The sequence below is a fragment of the Macrobrachium nipponense genome, chromosome 16 (assembly GCF_015104395.2).
Source record: "Macrobrachium nipponense isolate FS-2020 chromosome 16, ASM1510439v2, whole genome shotgun sequence".
Lineage (NCBI taxonomy): Eukaryota > Metazoa > Arthropoda > Malacostraca > Decapoda > Palaemonidae > Macrobrachium > Macrobrachium nipponense.
Genome location: NC_087209.1, coordinates 19,517,825 through 19,535,088, shown reverse-complemented (window position 1 = coordinate 19,535,088; position 17,264 = coordinate 19,517,825). Strand labels below are relative to the sequence as shown.

At 41.9% G+C, this 17,264-nt stretch overlaps 1 protein-coding gene and 1 long non-coding RNA gene across 5 annotated transcripts in view; one reads left to right on the top strand and one right to left on the bottom strand.

The window, feature by feature from the left end:
• The window catches only part of LOC135195588 (probable phospholipid-transporting ATPase IA), a 291,149-nt gene that overhangs the window by 252,878 nt on the left and 21,007 nt on the right, over positions 1–17,264 (top strand). The gene's annotated exons all lie outside the window — the stretch shown is intronic.
• LOC135195590 (uncharacterized) lies at positions 3,625–15,299 on the bottom strand. Its single transcript, XR_010310187.1, has 3 exons — positions 13,683–15,299; positions 4,213–4,461; positions 3,625–3,828 (listed from the first exon to the last, which is right to left on the bottom strand). It is a non-coding gene; the product is annotated as an uncharacterized LOC135195590 (long non-coding RNA).

Sequence of the window (17,264 nt, the reverse complement as noted above, 5' to 3'; positions counted from 1 at the left end):
CCAGCTATGTATATATCTGCCAGGTAAGTATGTATGAAACTTTATTGTATTATAACAATATCATTTTACTGTGGTGTTTTTGTAGGGCTTGGATTGAATTAGGCAATTTACATGTAAAACGTAGTTCTAGATACGAAAAAATCAGGTTACAAAGGCAGTTTCGGAATGGATTAATTTCGTAACCTGAGGCACTACTGTATTAAAAATATTTATGTTATGCATATTGCTTTTTGGAAGCCAACTCTACAAGAACCTAAAAAGAACACCAATAACCCTGTTAAAAAATAATAAAACAATTCGCGCACACAAGCCACACACCATAATATGCACACTAACTGCTGTTCATAAAATAATTCTTCAGGAAGAATAAAGTCAATACATAGGTACTATGTTTGGTGAGGCATGTTCTTACTTTTATAATAAAGAGGCTAGCAGCCAGTTACACCCTTTAGGCTTCAACTGAAGTTGTTATAGTCAAACCAAAATGTTGTGGCAGATGACTGGAGGTTTTTCCCGGACTACAATGTTCGCAGTTAAAAACATTTTGGTCATTTTAACCATAAGGCAACCGACCTACTTAAACCTGAAACATCAAGGGTAAACGCAGATAAGCACACAGATGGAGTGTTTGCTCCGTATTTTGTTCTCATTTCTTCTAAATGTGACCTTGAGTAACAAGATCTGTGATTATTATTTCCAAAACACAATAATGACAAATTGTTAACCAATTTGTATTTTTCATAACTAACAAACCTGAGGTCTTAACATTAGGATAATACTAGCGCCAAGCCAGAAACCGGTAGAATTAAAAATAAACTTGTGAGATCCAGGGACTATTGGCATCTATCCCAGGTCACGGGGTATGTAGTACCCAGAATGCCCTTGGCGTCCCGTGACCTGACAGTTGCTCTTCCAACCCAGTTAAGACTGTTAGAGGGGTGGTTAGAGGTGGGCCTTTATCTGTTAAGACCTTAGGTTTGCTAGTTATGAAAAATACAAATTGGTTAAAAATTTGTCATTTGTTCTTATACGAAACAAACCTTCGGTCTTAACATTAGGATAGACTAACTTATTGGTGGGAGGTAAGTCTCTGTAACTGACTGGGAGTTTGCCACCTTTATCCATTTCCAAATAGTAGATGTATTCTAAGACAATGGACTATTAACCCTTGAACCAAAGATATATGAGAATCTATTGGTTTCCCTCTCTGGGTGTTCCTACGATGCCATGGTTTATTACATTACGGAAGATGGAGAACTCTCCATTCTCATAACCACTCCTGTCCCTTGTATCTGGATCTATTATCACCCCTCTCTCTCCCTATTATATAGAGGAGTGTGTTGCTACTGAAAAGTATACTATACTCTAGATTATCTTTACAATATGGCTGACCACCTCACCTGCATCTAGTCCGTTCCAGCTGATGATGGTACTCTCCTTCATACTGCCCGTAGGTAAAGGAGTAGAAAGCAAGCAGTAAAGAAGAAAGACCAGTCATCTCATTCATTCTACTTTCATACCTTCATCTTAGAATAGACACAAACTGACCCGCCAGGGCCGCCACCACTGGACCCAAAGAAAAAAAAAAAAAAGTGTCCAAAGATCTATGAGCAATATCTTTTAAATAAAAAGAAGTGAAAGTTGTTTGGCATTGCCAAATACCAGCTTTCAAAATTTTCTCCACAGTCATATTCTTCTTGAATGCCAAAGAAGCGCTCAAGCCCCTGATGTCATGAGCTCTAGCCCTCTCTCGGCTATTTGACCCTCTTGTCTTCTGCCATGTATGCATTCCTGATTGTTTCTCTTAGCTAAAACGATATTGTGTTCCTGGACACTTCCTTTTTGTTCCGTCCCATACTTATAAACAGCCTCCGGCACCCCGGCCTGAGATGCCTCGGGGATGAGGAACATTCAATGTTATCAGGCCCTGGTGGAATCGCGATGCCATATAATGAGACAGCAACCCCTCCAAGCTTGGTACGCCTGGTAGGCCTAACGCCGACCACGTTCCTTCCATTCTCTGCGAATCGGGAACCGACACCTGGAACAAAGATGGCAATGCTACCCCTCTCCCTGCCGGGAATGACGGAACGTAATTATGCATAAAATTACCCAAAACCCCTCCTGGCGTTTCCAATAACGAATCGCTAGGAGTATGGCAAATATCAAAAGCAGGCAACGAAACACATGGAGTAGTCTGGTTTATTGCCGATACAAAAGAAGCCGACTACGCTTGGTCATCCAAAGATGGCGTCATCTTTCTTTTGTACTGGCCCTTCCCATAAAACTTCATACACTGTTCCACCGACCAACCACGACAAACTGAACAAGGACCTGCTTCAGCCATGGAAAGAGCAGGAGAAACTGAGACATGTTCTCTGTGCTTTCAGCCAGGTCACTAGAATATGAAATTCACAATTACTTTGCGAGTGAAAAGAAACAATGGGTCCTTGACCGATGGTAAACCATTTATAATAAGGAAAAAGAAAAAAAAGCTAAGAAACGAAAGTGTGGTGGATGGAGGGATTAGTCCCGCACTATCCAACACAGAACTTAATCCGGCTTTACTAATAAACTTTTAGATTCAAATGCAAAGCATTCTAATGACACCTCCTGTCATCCACTATGACATTTTATTTCGACTATAGTATGTACTAGAAGTGTGGTTGTAGAATAGCCTCTCTTGAATTATGTTATCTCTCCTGTCACCATAAATACATCAAACTCTTTCTTGATAAAATTATAAATTTAAAGAACAATAGTTTTCTTATCCAAGGATAAAATAGATATAAAGGTAAAATAAAGAATAGAAAGAGGATAGTAATAAAATACTGACGGTATGAGACCCAATCGCAATGCAGACATGTTGGCTCTGATGGTTAAAGGGATTTGCTTCAAATGTTCATGCGTCACTATTCAATCAGTGCTTAGAATTCGCTTCTTAGGAAACCAAAAAATGTAACAAAATTTACCAAAAAAACTGATCCCTTTTTTGTAAGTTAAAATGTAACATAATAAAATTTACCAAAAAAACTTATCCCTTTTTTGTAAGTTATGTTAAAAAGTTCCAGCTGAGAAAACTTATCCTAATGACAAATTTAACTTCAAATAGATTCATGACGATCATTTCAAGTTAAATTGGATTTCATGTAGTCTTTGGTGATATATACAAAATTTTACATCTTTGTTTAAAGCTTTGCAAAAATATCAAAGAAATTATTGCCTGTTGTGTAATTTATATTTAAATACAGTCTACTACAGTAGTATCCTGCACAGAATTGTAACTAATCACTTAAGGGATGGATTCCCTTTTATATTAATAGTTTTATAGATTTTTTTATCACTGTATTTTCAATTTGAATTGCTACATGTATACTACATGCAGTACCAAGAGTTTTTTCTTTGCCACTGTTTAATTTACAACCTCCAAAATTGGACCAGAATACTAAACTTGCAAGTTTTCAATTACTCTATGCCACACATGGATTACACAGTTTGTTCGAGAATAATGTTACTTTGTGTTATGTCTACGGGTTGTCTAATTAGTTTTTATAACCCCTGGGTAATTAAAAGGAATTAATAAGGGAAATTGTGGAGGTTGCCATCCAGCAATAAAGAAACTAATTTCCAAAGATGAATTATATTTATACATAGATAATTCAACGGTTTTGTATCACCTGATGTACATCAGTTATGTATAATAGTATTAGCAATGGGATAACATTAAATTAAATGGGTGTAAGACTGATGACTTATGGCCCAGTAAAAGCTGTTATATTGGAGCTTGGAAAGTCCGTGAGAAGTCCCAGCTTAAGGTTCAGTCATTCACTGCAATGGAAAAGTCAATGATTAATATGTAATTAGCTAGCATGCACAGATCCCTAATCCATTCAACTCTGCCATAAAGCCAGTGTATTTATATAAGTATGACACAATGAAGTTGCGTGTTCAAATCTTTAGTGACTGTATACACAAGTATGGAACACTTATAGGCACTGCTAAAAAGTAATACGATTGAATGGTAATTAACACACTGTTAGAGGAAATTAAGCTAGGAGTAGGCATGCAAAATGATTGTCCCTGTACTAAGGATAGGGTAAAAAGAATAGGAATTGGGTATAGGATCTTTCTATAAGGATGGGATGTTATCATGGGGGAAGGTTGAAGAATAAGTGATGGATAGGAAGCGAGGTCCTCATGCAGACACGTTACCTTGGTGAAGACAAACTTAGTTTGTCTTTTGAGAAGAGGACTGGTCAATGTACAACTGATTGCTGGAACATTTGAAGAGGGAAGGAGGAAAGCCTACCACCTTCTGATCAGCTACCCCAGGTCCTTCGAGTGAGGGAAGAAATGCCCAACTGTCATCGACTTGCTGTCCCTTTGGTTTTTAGGTCTACTCTTGTTTCCTCATCCCTCACCTTGGTGGGCATAAATAGTGCTAACATCTTGTGGAGGCATCTGGAAATGAGAGACCCCAGGGAGAGTAGACTGGTCTAGGATGGTTGGATTAAATGGATTCTCTGGATAGGGTACAGAGCATGGGCAAAGTCTAAAAATTTACTAAGCTTCTCTTTTTTTTTTCTGTGCTTTCATTATGGCAGAATGACCTTCAGTCATGACTAGCCCCCCATTTTAACAGATTTCATTCTTGATTGGGCCATGAGACTTAATGTCCCTATCCTTAGTGAGTCTCACCACGATAATGAAATAATTACCAAGCTGCAGCTAGGATATAAATTTTTTGTATAAAATGTGATTGATTTTAAATGCCTATGAAGGTAACAACTTGACAAAATGGTGTGCATTACTAGTTTTAACACATGAAACTAATTGAACATAAAAAAAATTTCTACTTCACACAAAGCGTAAAATAAAGGAACAAACTACAACATGCAAAATAACAAAAGAGAATATGTACAAATAAATGGGACCAAGATGGCTTCTCAGTTTAAAAAGCTGGGGAACCACCAGGGCTTATAGTAAGATTTTTCCATACAACCTAAATTAACCAACTCCCTAAGGCTATAGGCTATATGTACATGGCACTGCATTGGGCACTAATGCCAGGAGAAAACAAATACATTGTTACTTTTCGTGCTTGAGGCGCCTGACCTTCCAGTTGTGGTCCTGGGGGTCTAAGCCTTTGATACATTAAGCCTTCCAGCCACTTCTTGTAAGAATCTCTGGAGCAGCTGTTACTAAGTTAGGATGATGACTTCTCAGAGATTGGACATCCAAGCTCTGTCATAGGTTCAACAGAAACCTTAACCGGATCTTCCACTGTAGGTGCTACAGAATTGGTGGAATCCTGGGGAATTTATGAAGGGACAGCAAGATGTGTACCTGGCGTCTCACTTGCGTTCAACAAGATGATGTGCTGCATAAGATACAAAGTTGGATCAGACACTGGTGGGAAATTTACAAGAGCATTTACTAGGTACAATCATGTTATTAATGGCAATGTAACTGAACTGAATATATAGAATTTAGGCACAAGGCCAAGCACTGGGTCATAGAGGTCATTCAGCACTAAAACTAAAATTGATAGTAAAAGGTTTGAAAGGTGTAACAGGAGTAAAACCTTGCAGCTACACTTTGAATCAATTGTTAGGAGAGGGTGGAAGTAAGATGGAATAAAGAGAATATGAAAGGAGGTACAGTAAAAGGAAGGGGTTGCAGCTAGGGGCCAAAAGCATATTGTAAAGATCCTCAAGTAATGCCTACAGTACACTGACAGCAATGGGCAAAGTTTCACATGATGAAGGTACTGTAGTTCTTGTTGCCATTTGTAAGGTTGGTGGCACAGACTGGTGGGAGAAGACTTGGCATTCTTTAGGTGCCCGATGGGAAACTAGTAGCACAGGTGCTGGCTCTTGCAGTGGCACTTCACTTGGGAAAGGACTGAAGTATGGTACTGGAAGAGGGTCTTCTGCTTCAAAGAAATGTTCTGAAACTGGTGTGATATTCCCTTCATGTTGCTCTATGGAAAAGATGGTCCCTCTTTGTTCAATACTGGCACTGGTGCCATGGGAGAAGTCTTCCTCCTGGTTCTGGCCTGTATGACCATCGGAATATCATGCATTGGAAGGCAGAAACACCACGGATGTGGAAGGAATAGCTCCCATTGGACTCTGGGGAAGAAATCCTGGAGGTGACTAGGAGGTATATATCAACTGGCACGGAAGGCAATGGACTCATGTTAAGATCACCTGCGGAGGTGAGTGCTGGAATGACTGGTGGTGTCACTTCTAACACTGCCAGAGGGTTGTGAGCATGTAACTGATCTGCAGCTCTTACTGGATGCTCAGTGTGCTGATGCTGGAATGCAAGTGTAGTAATGTGGCGGCATCACAAGCAAAGCAAAGAAAGCAAGCAATCTTCCCACAGTTACCTTAGTCGTACCGACTATTAATGTTCCCCAGCCACACTTTCCCCTTTAAGATACTATTTACCGACGGGACAATTGGTTCACCAACAGACACAAACAAAACTCTCACACTTATGTACTCACCAGCTCTGACTGACTTCAGGGCTAGATGCTGTTCTGTCCTCTGGATATAGGCTAGTCGTGACACAACAACCACTGAATTTCACTACCCAAGACAGACAAGCACCAAAACCATACAACAACTCAAAAAACAACACCCCAATCACTATGCAAACCAACACCAACAGCTCGAAAACAACCCGACAAATCATACGAAAACTCCAACCCAGCACAACAAACCACTACCACCAACACTGTCTCCAACAGACAACTCATGAAACCATCAAAATGCAAAATCATGCACAACAAACCTCTTCAGCTGAACAATCACCATACATACACCCACACAACAACCATACATCAAAACCTTACAAGCCCACATCCAACCACAACACCATGAAATCACAAACAACTGACTGACCATCAATACTCTCTTGCAAAAAGACCGCTGCCAACTCTATGACTTCACAAACTTACTGACTCCATACGACTTCCACAACCGACTACACAGACACTTTCACCCGCCATCAAACCATTCCTTATTATCCATCCACCACTTGCAATCTTTCTCTCTCTCCCCTTGATCTCACTCACTTACACTCTTCGGAAAAATACACGCACTTACACTCTCATACAGCAGCACCAAACATGAAGCACAACATATCAACCATACAAAAACATGTAAACTCTTAAACCCAATGACGCTTTCACCTAATCTCTCGCTGTCTCTCTTATGCAACCCTCAGACTTTGGCAAATGTAACTACCATCATCAATCCTCCATAGTAACAGGTGTGTTTTCACACTTAACAGGCATTTACTCAGAGACAGGAGGGAGACACATGGCAGAAACTGGCACCTCTGCCACCATATGCCCACCAACCTTGGTGACGCATCATGCTGCACAGCTCATACTGCCTGTACACTATGTAAAATGAGTGCTGCGCCTGGCAGCAATATCTTCCTGACAACCACAATGAGCAGTGACAAGGAAGAATTTGCCTGTGCTGCCGTTGTTGTAGCACAAATGTTTGACCAAATGCACAGTTGTGATAAAAGGAAAAAGTTTCCAAATCATTGGCTTCTACAGCAAAGGAACCAAGGAAGTATCGTCAACAAGCTTTCTGCAGAATGGGCTATTTTCAAAAAATACTTCAGTAATGAAGATGAAATATCATGGCAACAACAAACTGCATAATTGGAAAATTATTAAGTGAACTTTTCATTCAAAGGAAATAAAGATACTCCATATTTATATTCAGGAATCATCACACTAAATGACAATTTCTAAAATGTTTACCTCTATCATTTCCAATGATGAAGTTAACTCAAATGTTGTAGTCTCACAAGAAATGAGGCAAATCATAGCATCAGACCATAGGAACATATAAATCATCTGTTTCAGCTCCTGGTATTTTTGATTCCCGTTCTTTTTTCTGTTCTCACTTTTACAGGCCACATAATATAGATCTACCCTGATCTCTTCTCGTTTCCATTCCATGGCGATACAGTAAAATAGCAAATTGAATGACATCAGAGTCATTGTCGGCCGAGTGGTCAGGCTTCAGTCATCAAGCTTGGCTTGATGAGTTGGTGGTGTAGCATGAGTCTTGGTGAGCAGTTCAGTAGGTGGGGCTAACAAGAATTTGGGAGGAGTTGGTGATGAGTCTTATGTATGCAGCATGTGGTGAAACCAGTGTAAAACAGCCTTTAAACTTCCAAGGGAGTATAGCCTAGACATCTGTTCAGTGAGTCTTGCAACATCATGGGTTAACCTCTGATTTGCCAGCACTAACTTAACAACATGAGGATCAGATGAATCTCTACAATCCATGCAAACTGAAGTGCTTGGCTCTGGTTCAGCAGGAGCAAGATCTACGTCTACTTCATCCTTGGGTATACCATCCAGTGGCTAGTTCAAAGCAGAGGGCAAAGACAGATCTCCTCAGATTGCAAACCTGTGGGGCAACCCAGGCCTGGGAGGGTATTACCTTTTTGATAGGAAGTTGTAGCAGCAACCTCTTCAGTGTTAGAAACAGACTGGTTTCCCTTGAATAGAAAATGGGGTGATGTGGGTGAATACCGGCCTAGGGGGAACACCAACCGAATGCTCTGGTATGAAAACTATTTCAAATTTCATGCCGAAACTCACCACCAACACAGCAACCATCTCGGTGAACAACACGAAAGCAACAGGTTTACGCCATCAAGACGTCTGTGTTTATCAGGTAAGAAAATTGAATTTTTGGATGTCTGTTGTAATTTTTCACACTTCTCATATAGTCTCTTACGTCTGTGAATATGGCGTGATTCTTTCTAGTTAAGTATCATTACGATATTTAGCCATACTGACTTGTTATAGAGTGAAATGAAGTGTGTCCTTTCGAAGTGGCTGCCATGGCATTGTTGTGAAAAAAAAAAGGGGCATAAAAGAAAAGTGGTGGGGGAGTGGGTTACAAACTGCCAACTTATCGGGGGAACATCTAGCACCAACACCAATGTGTGAAATTTTGAATATTTTGAAATATTTTTGAAGTTTTTAATATTTTTGAAATACAGTGGTACCTCGAGATATAAAAGGCACAACTTACGAAAAACTCGAGATACGAAAGCAAATACAGAGATTTTTGTGGCTCTACATACGAAAATTGTTCAAGATACGAAAGGTTGTTGCTATAAAGTCCAAGATTCGCCCCTGCTCTCCTATTGGTCAGCATCTCTCCCATCGTGCATCTACGTAACGGCATGCTTCTTCGGCCACTTCGCAGCATCATCGGTATCGTAAGTACGCGGAATTCGTTTGTCTATACGATTTCGTTTATTAACATAAATTCGTTAGTGATTTCGTTGTAGTACTACTTTATCGTGTTGTGTGAGAACTTTACTACATTCGTATACTACATAACATAATTACGTACAGTATACACATAGTCATGGGTCCCAAGAAAGTTGAAGTTCACAGAAAGAAGAGGATGCTTTCATTGGAGACGAAGATGGAGATCATTAAAAAATATGAAGCTGGTATGCGATTGAGTGTGATTGCCAAGGAATACGGCTGAAATCCGTCGACAATAGGCACCATCCTTAAGCAGAAGGATGTCATCAAAGCAGCTACACCTTCCAAGGGTGTGACTATTTTGTCCAGCAAGAGGAGCCACGTGCACGATGAGATGGAAAGGCTGCTTCTTGTCTGGATAAAAGACAAAGAAATTGCTGGCGATACAATAACGGAGATGGCAATCTGCCACAAGGCCAGCGCTATTTTCGTCGATTTGATTGCCCAGGCCAAAGACGACAGAGGAGAAGGGACATTGATGCCAACCCCAGTTCAAGGCTTCTCATGGGTCGTTCGAAAAATTCCATAAACGGACTGGCATCCATTCGGTGGTGCGGCATGGGGAGGCGGCCAGCTCGGACACGAAAGCGGCCGAAGCCTTTATTAAGACGTTCGACAAGATGACGCTCAATGAAGGCTACATTTCTCAGCAAGTCTTCAATTGTGATGAGACTGGCCTTTTTTGGAAAAAAAAATGCCTCGTTGGACGTACATCACACAGGAAGAGAAGCTACCCGGGCATAAGCCTATGAAAGACAGGCTTACGCTCGCACTTTGTTCGAACGCCAGTAGGGATTGCAAGGTGAAGCCCCTACTTGTGTATCATTTGGAGACTCCTCGAGCCTTCAAGGCCCACAAAGTGCTTAAGTAGAAGCTTCCAGTGATGTGGAGGGCTAATGCGAAAGCCTGGGTAACGAGACTTTTGTTCACCGAGTGGGTAAATCTGTTTCGGCCCGACAGTGAAGAAATTCTTGGAAGAGAAGCGCCTCCCTCTGAAATGTCTGCTGGTGTTGGACAATGCCCCTGCTCACCCTCCTGGCCTTGAGGAAGATATCCTAGCAGAGTATTTGTTTATCAAGGTTCTTTATCTTCCGCCTAACACCACCCCTCTCCTCCAGCCCATGGACCAGCAAGTGATATCAAACTTCAAGAAGCTGTATACGAAACATCTTTTCAAGAGATGTTTTGACATCACCGATACCACAAACCTTACCTTGCGTAAATTTTGGAAGGAGCATTTCGATGTTGTGATATGCATCCGACTCATTAACCAAGCTTGGCAGGAGGTTTCGAGGCGAACCTTGAATTCTTCGTGGAGGAAACTCTGGCCAGATGCCGTATCCGCCCGAGACTTCAAGGGATTCGACGTGGGCGAAGCTGGTGCTGCAGATTCAGGAACAGTTGACAATCCTGAAACTGTTTTGCAACCAGATCTTGACGAGATCGTTGCACTTGGCATGTCCATGGGACTGGTCGTCGACGAGGACGACATCAATGACCTTCTCGAGGAGCACCAAGAGGAGCTTACGACGGATGACCTGAAGGAGTTGGAGGCCATGCAACATAACGTCGTTCAAGAAGAGTTCTCTAGCAGTGGCGAGGAGGAGGGCAATGACTCTATGACAACGGCAGAATTCTCTAGCTGCTTTTCATAAGGTGCAATCATTCGTAGAAAAGAGACACCCCAAAAGGCTTACACAGGTTGTAATGCTTGCACAGTTCGATGACTTTTGCCCGAGTTGTTTCAGGAACATTGTCAAAAGCAGGCAGAAGCAATCTTCCTTGGATAGTTATTTTTTAAAGAGGCCTTAGTAGGAGTAAGCAAAAAGGAAGAACCAAGTGATACTAGGAAAAAACAGAAAGTTGAAAGTGGTGAAGAAATTGAAATTTTGTAAAGAAAAAATAAATAAAATAAAAAATAAATAAATAAATAAATAAAAAAAATAAAATTTAAAAATAAAAAAAATATATATATTTTTTTTAATTTCAAGGTTTTTTGTAAAGTTAAGTGTTACTGTTTTGTTAATGTGTTTTGTAAAGTTTAGTTTATGTTTTCCTGACATTTTTTAATGTGTTTTATAAAGTTAAGTGTACGTACTATAAGAAGTTTTCTGCCATTTGTCCTCCTCCTCTGTCGCCACTTTTGGAGATAGCCTCACTCGAAAAGTAAGCTTCCACATTTTGCTACATACGTACGTACAGTATTTCTTGTATACCATGTACACTAATACACTTTACTTACAGGTACATATTAGTACTACTAGTACGTATTAAGTTAGGTATTGAATGGTCCAAATTGTTGTAGTATTTCATTGTTTATAGGTCAATTTAGTTTTATTATGAAATTTACTGGGGTGTTTTTGGAGAGCTTGGAACGGATTAGCCATTTTACATGTAAAATGCGGTTCAAGATACGAAAAACTCATGATACGAAGGCCGCCTCGGAACGGATTAATTTTGTATCTCGAGGTACCACTGTACATAACAAAAAGTGTGTGTGTGTGTAAAGTTGAAGGTGATATTTAGTGAATTATGATGCAATATCAGTGTCATTATGCTAAAAAAAAAAACAGGACATTTTTATTGGGTGGGTTCAACTTTACCTATTCATATGTCTGTCATTAAATCTTTCTGATCTAGCTATTGCCTTCTTAGAAGTCTGATCATGTGTCATTATGCTGAAAACTGGAAATTTGGTTTCTGGGGGTTCCCCAACCCCCATTCAGTGCTGGTGTTCTTTCAGGAGATCCTGGCCTAGGAGAATGTCGTAGTGGGGCCGAATGGTGCTCACCACTCCTAGGTGGCAATTCTGAGTTGAGTGGGGCATTGTCACCCTTAGTAGGACGGTGGGAATAGTCTTCTTGATGCCATTAAGCCACTGGATGTTGAGTTGATCATCTCTGACTTGGGCACCTGGGGGTAACGCATGCCGTGCAATTAGCGAGACTTCCGTTCCTGTGCTCACAAGAGCTCGAACCTGGTAAGGTGGAGCATCATCCTCAGGGAGAGCGACAGTGATTTTATCAAGAGCTAGTTGGCCCTTTATGGAGTCTGAGTTACTTGCTACTTCACCCTGTGGTGAAACTAGGGTTGTCATCGTCACCATGAACGTCCTGGATGCTGGAGGTGTAAAGGACTTGCTGGGACACTTGGGCCAGTTCTTTGTGTGTCCTTTGACCTTGCAAACCTCACAATATGCATTAATATAGTTCCTTTTAACAGTCTGAAGTTTAGGTTTAGGGCTTTGTTTAGGGGGTGCAGCCGCCAGTGTTGCCTGCTTCGCCTGGCAGTCAATTTCTGAATTGCCAGACTTCCCACAATGGGAACCTTTGGTGGAGGAGAATCTGCTTTTCTTAGGCTTGCTCAGTGGGGCAGAGGTGGCACCAGAGTCAGTACTGCTGGAACCTATATCAGACCGGGTTAGCTCATATTCGTATGCCAGCTCATAGCACTCGCTAATGGTGGCGGGGTTCCTCTCGGCAATGTATCGGGAGAGTTCTGGCGAGGCCTGCTCCTTGAAATCCTCAATCATGATGAAGTTAAGAACATCAATTGTTGGGTACTTTGAGGCACTCAGCCTATTCTTCTGAAAGGCTTGTTGCGTTTGCAGTGAAGCCTGTGCGGTCTTCTCCCTTTCCAAATTTAATTGATGCTCTCGCTCCTTTTCTCTTTGCACCAATCTATCTTCCTTCTCCCTCTTAACATAGTTACCTAGTGCCTCTCCACTAAGGCCTAAGGCCTTCCCATTTGCGATGATGATCTTTACCTCGTTGGGGTTCATTTCTGCTGTTAGCAGTACTCCCTTGTAACAGTGTCAAGAGTTTGGACTATGCAGAATAACTCTATGGATCAAGGATGGCTACCCGTGCAAGAAATTACCCAGAAAAGGCTGCTCGTGCAAGAAATTGCCCAGAAAAGGAAGATAGTACTCTAAACTGAGTGGAATATGCTGAGCAGCAATACACTGCAACCAGGAAGTGTACCTTGTGGAAGGTCAGTGTGTGTCCCTGTGTGAGGCAACGCTGAAATGTAGTGCACCTGGAACAGGGTGTACCTGTGAGCTGCACTAGAATAATGCACCTACAATAAAAAAAAAAGTCCTGTCGTGGAGAAGAACTAGGTATCCTGTAAGGTTGCAATGGGTGCAAGCCTATTGTGAGGACGAGCTACATATCCTGTATGGATGCAATGGGTGCAAGCCTATCATGGAGAATTGGCTACAAGCAATTAGACTGCCTATGTAGGGTGCAGTGTGCTTGGAGTGAATGAGCACTTGGTGCACTATTTGTTCAGGAGTACAAATAATGACTGACTGAATGAGTTTGCTATATCAGTGAGCAAAGGAAATGATGCATACCAATGCCGGCTAGCAAAAAGTCAAGGAGCTGTCTTCAGGAATCCAAGTCTTTTCTCACTGGAGAGCCGATTGTTACATGCACTGACAAATACTTTTTTTCTTTTCTTTTTTTTAGTATGCCACGTTGTGCCACTGAACACAACCTGTGTCGGAAACTGACTTTGGGTTTCCAATAAACCGGGCAAATAACGGTAGTCGTATACGAACTACTTTGATTTAGGATATAATGATATATATGACAAAGACTACTATTGCCAATAAGCTAAGGGTTTGCTTCGTTAGGATTAACAACCCAATGATTGATTCCTTCTATAAATAAATTGAAGCTGCGTCTCCCAAACCTAACTTTATAAAACAGACCTACAAATTTTTCTCCCTGAAGTTGAACTAAGACTGCGTACGAGGATTAATTCCTATCCTAAGCCATTTGCATATGTCCATCTAAGTCTAACAACCCAAATCTCGTAAAAGATTAACTTTGTTTACGAGTCCGTCCGACTACCGCGATTTAATTCATGAAGCCTAATGAACCTAATGGCATGCAAGCCTCATTTACCACTACGCCACACGTTGGATCAGTATAGCTAAGTTATCAAGGAGTAAATTGTAAACGCTAAAAATTGTAAGGTAACGCGTTGGATACTTGGGAATTTCGCCTTTGTCCCGTGACTTCGCCGAAAAGCGTTGGAGTCAGGGTAGCCTGTTGTTTGGACTTCGTCAACGCGTTTTGTTTCGCCAAATTTCCCCAAAAATCGCTTATTTCCAAATCCTAGGAAAAAACAAGTATTAAATACAATAAGAACAACCTAAACATTCGCACGCTATGAACGATATTCCAACTCGAGTATCGAGTATCCTTTGAATATTTTCGACGGTTTGTCACCCTGTTACCCACGCTGTGAGGGGAAGAGGGGACACACACACACTCTCTCTCTCTCTCTCTCTCTCTCCAGAATGTTAGGTAAAGGCAAAATTGTTTTTTGCGCTTTACAAGGATACGTATGATAGCTGGAATTTAGAAGGACGTTAACGATTTTTTTTTTAATATTCTCGGCTGTTTGCTTCTACGGTTCCAGCACCAAAAATAAGGGAGGATTTTTACTTTACTGCAGTTCCCAATCAGCTACCGAATCCTGATATAGGTAGATCACCATTTTTACATCTTCGGTTCGTCTAATTAGTTTCCATTACCTAAGCAAGGTAATCAAAAAGGAAGTAAATGGGTAAGATCGTTCTTGGAGCGTGGAATCCGCAATGGAAACGATGTGAAGATAAATAATTAGCTAGCATGAACGGAAACCCTAATCACCTGGTTACCTGGTTAACTATCGATTTAAGCCTCACGTGTATTTATATAAGTTCATGTAGGAATGTTCCATTTGAGGTACGATATGTTTTCCCTGTTATGTGTATCTCTTTGCACGGGGTTCGGGAAAAGACAAGTCAGTTCCCGCTCATCCCTTGATCTGTAATCAACTCATGTACATTAAAGGAATCAACTGGTCCCGAGTATGTCTCAACCTGCTTACATGGCGCAGTGATTCTCATTCCAAAGCAGGACCTACAAGATGCTGAGACGAGGCCATCACAACACACCCACGGGGCACAGCAAGACGTTCCCCCAGGGGCACTGCAAGCAGGAATGCAACACCGGCACGCCGGCACCACGAGGGACAGGACTTGTTACAGGCTTTGGTTGGCCTCATGGCACAAGGAAGACCACATGGTTCAGCCTCGGCAGGTTGTTAGGGCGATGTGCCCTGAGAAGTGTAGCTATGAGATGACACAAAGCAGTTTTCGAGAATGGTGTCGCTCTATGAGTGATTGGCTGGCCTTAGGAAACGTCTCAGGAGAGAATGCACTTATCAGTATCCGGTTAAACTGCGATGAGAAGTTAAGGAGACTATAGATGCAACGCACTCAGAGGTTCAGTGGAACTCATTAACGACCTCTGAGGCATTCGACAGACTGGAGGAGATCACGACGAAGTCTGTGAATAAGGCAGTGGCATGGGACAAGTTTTTCTCGGCGCAACAAGGCGATCAAGAAACCGCGAAATCTTTTGTGCAAGGTGCCAACAATTGGCCTTAGATTGTGGGTTTAAGTGTCCCCATTGTCGAGCTGATCTGAATGATTTTTGTGTTAGTTCAGCGGATAACAAGTGGTTTAAGCAATGTGGGACTTAAGCAATGTGGGACTTAAGCAAGAGATCCTACAGGATCATGAGGTTTTCAATACTGTGCAGAAATTGTTACGTAAATGTGAAATTTATGAATCTGCAGAAAAGGATAGTATTAGCGCTCGTGGAAGGGCAAACGTAGCTAGTTTGGTAAAAGGGGATGAGATAGGCTTAGGCCTAGTTGAAAGTGGGTTAGAAGGTGAAAGTAAAAATTATTGCTAGCTATAGGTCTAATAATAGTGACAAGGGACACGGCCGTGGCCGTAGTAGCTCGAAACCTACTGGTAACAGTAAGTCAGATACCAGGTGTAAAAAGTGTGGTGGTCGTTCTCATTGGCAGGGAAAATGTCCTGCTGATAATGTTAACTGTTTTCAGTGTGGTATTGTGGGGCACTTTGCTAAATTCTGTTGTCAAGGGGGGCAACAGCCCGCCAAAACGGCGCCTATTGTGGACGCGTCTGTTACGTCATGCACTGTTGCCTATCCACCTGCGGACAATCGCCAGGTAGGCCTATGTGCGGCAGTGGGGAAACTGCCGATGGTGAAAATAAAGGTTAAGCATGAGTTTTCATGTGAGTGTGTCATTGTTGAGGCTGTTCCAGACACTGGGGCAGAAGTGTGTATAGTAGGGGTAGATTTGTTACCAAAATTGGGTTTGAAGGTACCTAATCTCTCTCGGTGTAATGTCATTGTAAATCACGCAGGGGAGAAGTCATTGAGAATATATGGGTCTGTTGATATGCTAATAGAATTGGGTGATAAATCAGTGAGCACTAGTGTTATCGTTGTGCAAGGTGCTACCCGTTTTTATATGTCTTTAGGAGTGTGTAAATCACTAGGTCTAGTGCATACAAAGTTTCCCCAGCCCCCCCGTACTGTCGCTACCGTGAATGACGTCACTCGGAAACCCTCTCTCTGCGTCGACTAACCCCCGCCAAACGCCTGAAGAAAACGTTCTCACACGGGTAGGGGGTGGTGGTCGTCAGCGCGAGATGCCATACGCTGCCACGGAGGAGAATGTCCCTAGGCTGAGGGACTGGCTACTGCAACGTTTTGCGAAGACTACGTTCAACGTTTCAAGAAACCCTCTGCAGATGATGAAAGGAGCCCCTCACCACATTCACCTGAGGGAAGGTGCCATCCCCTATGCGTGTCATACACCTATACCAGTTCCTAAGCATTGGGAGGCCGATGTTAAGGCTCAGCTCGACGAAGATGTCAAATTAGGAGTAATTAGGGAGGTCCCTGCTGGTACAGCTACGGACTGGTGTGCGAGGATGGTAGTGGTAGCAAAGAAAAATGGTAAACCACGGAGGACCGTGGACTATCAAGAGCTGAATAAGAATTGCAAACGAGAAACGCATCACACATGTGCTCCTTTTGACATGGTCTCGGGTGTGCCA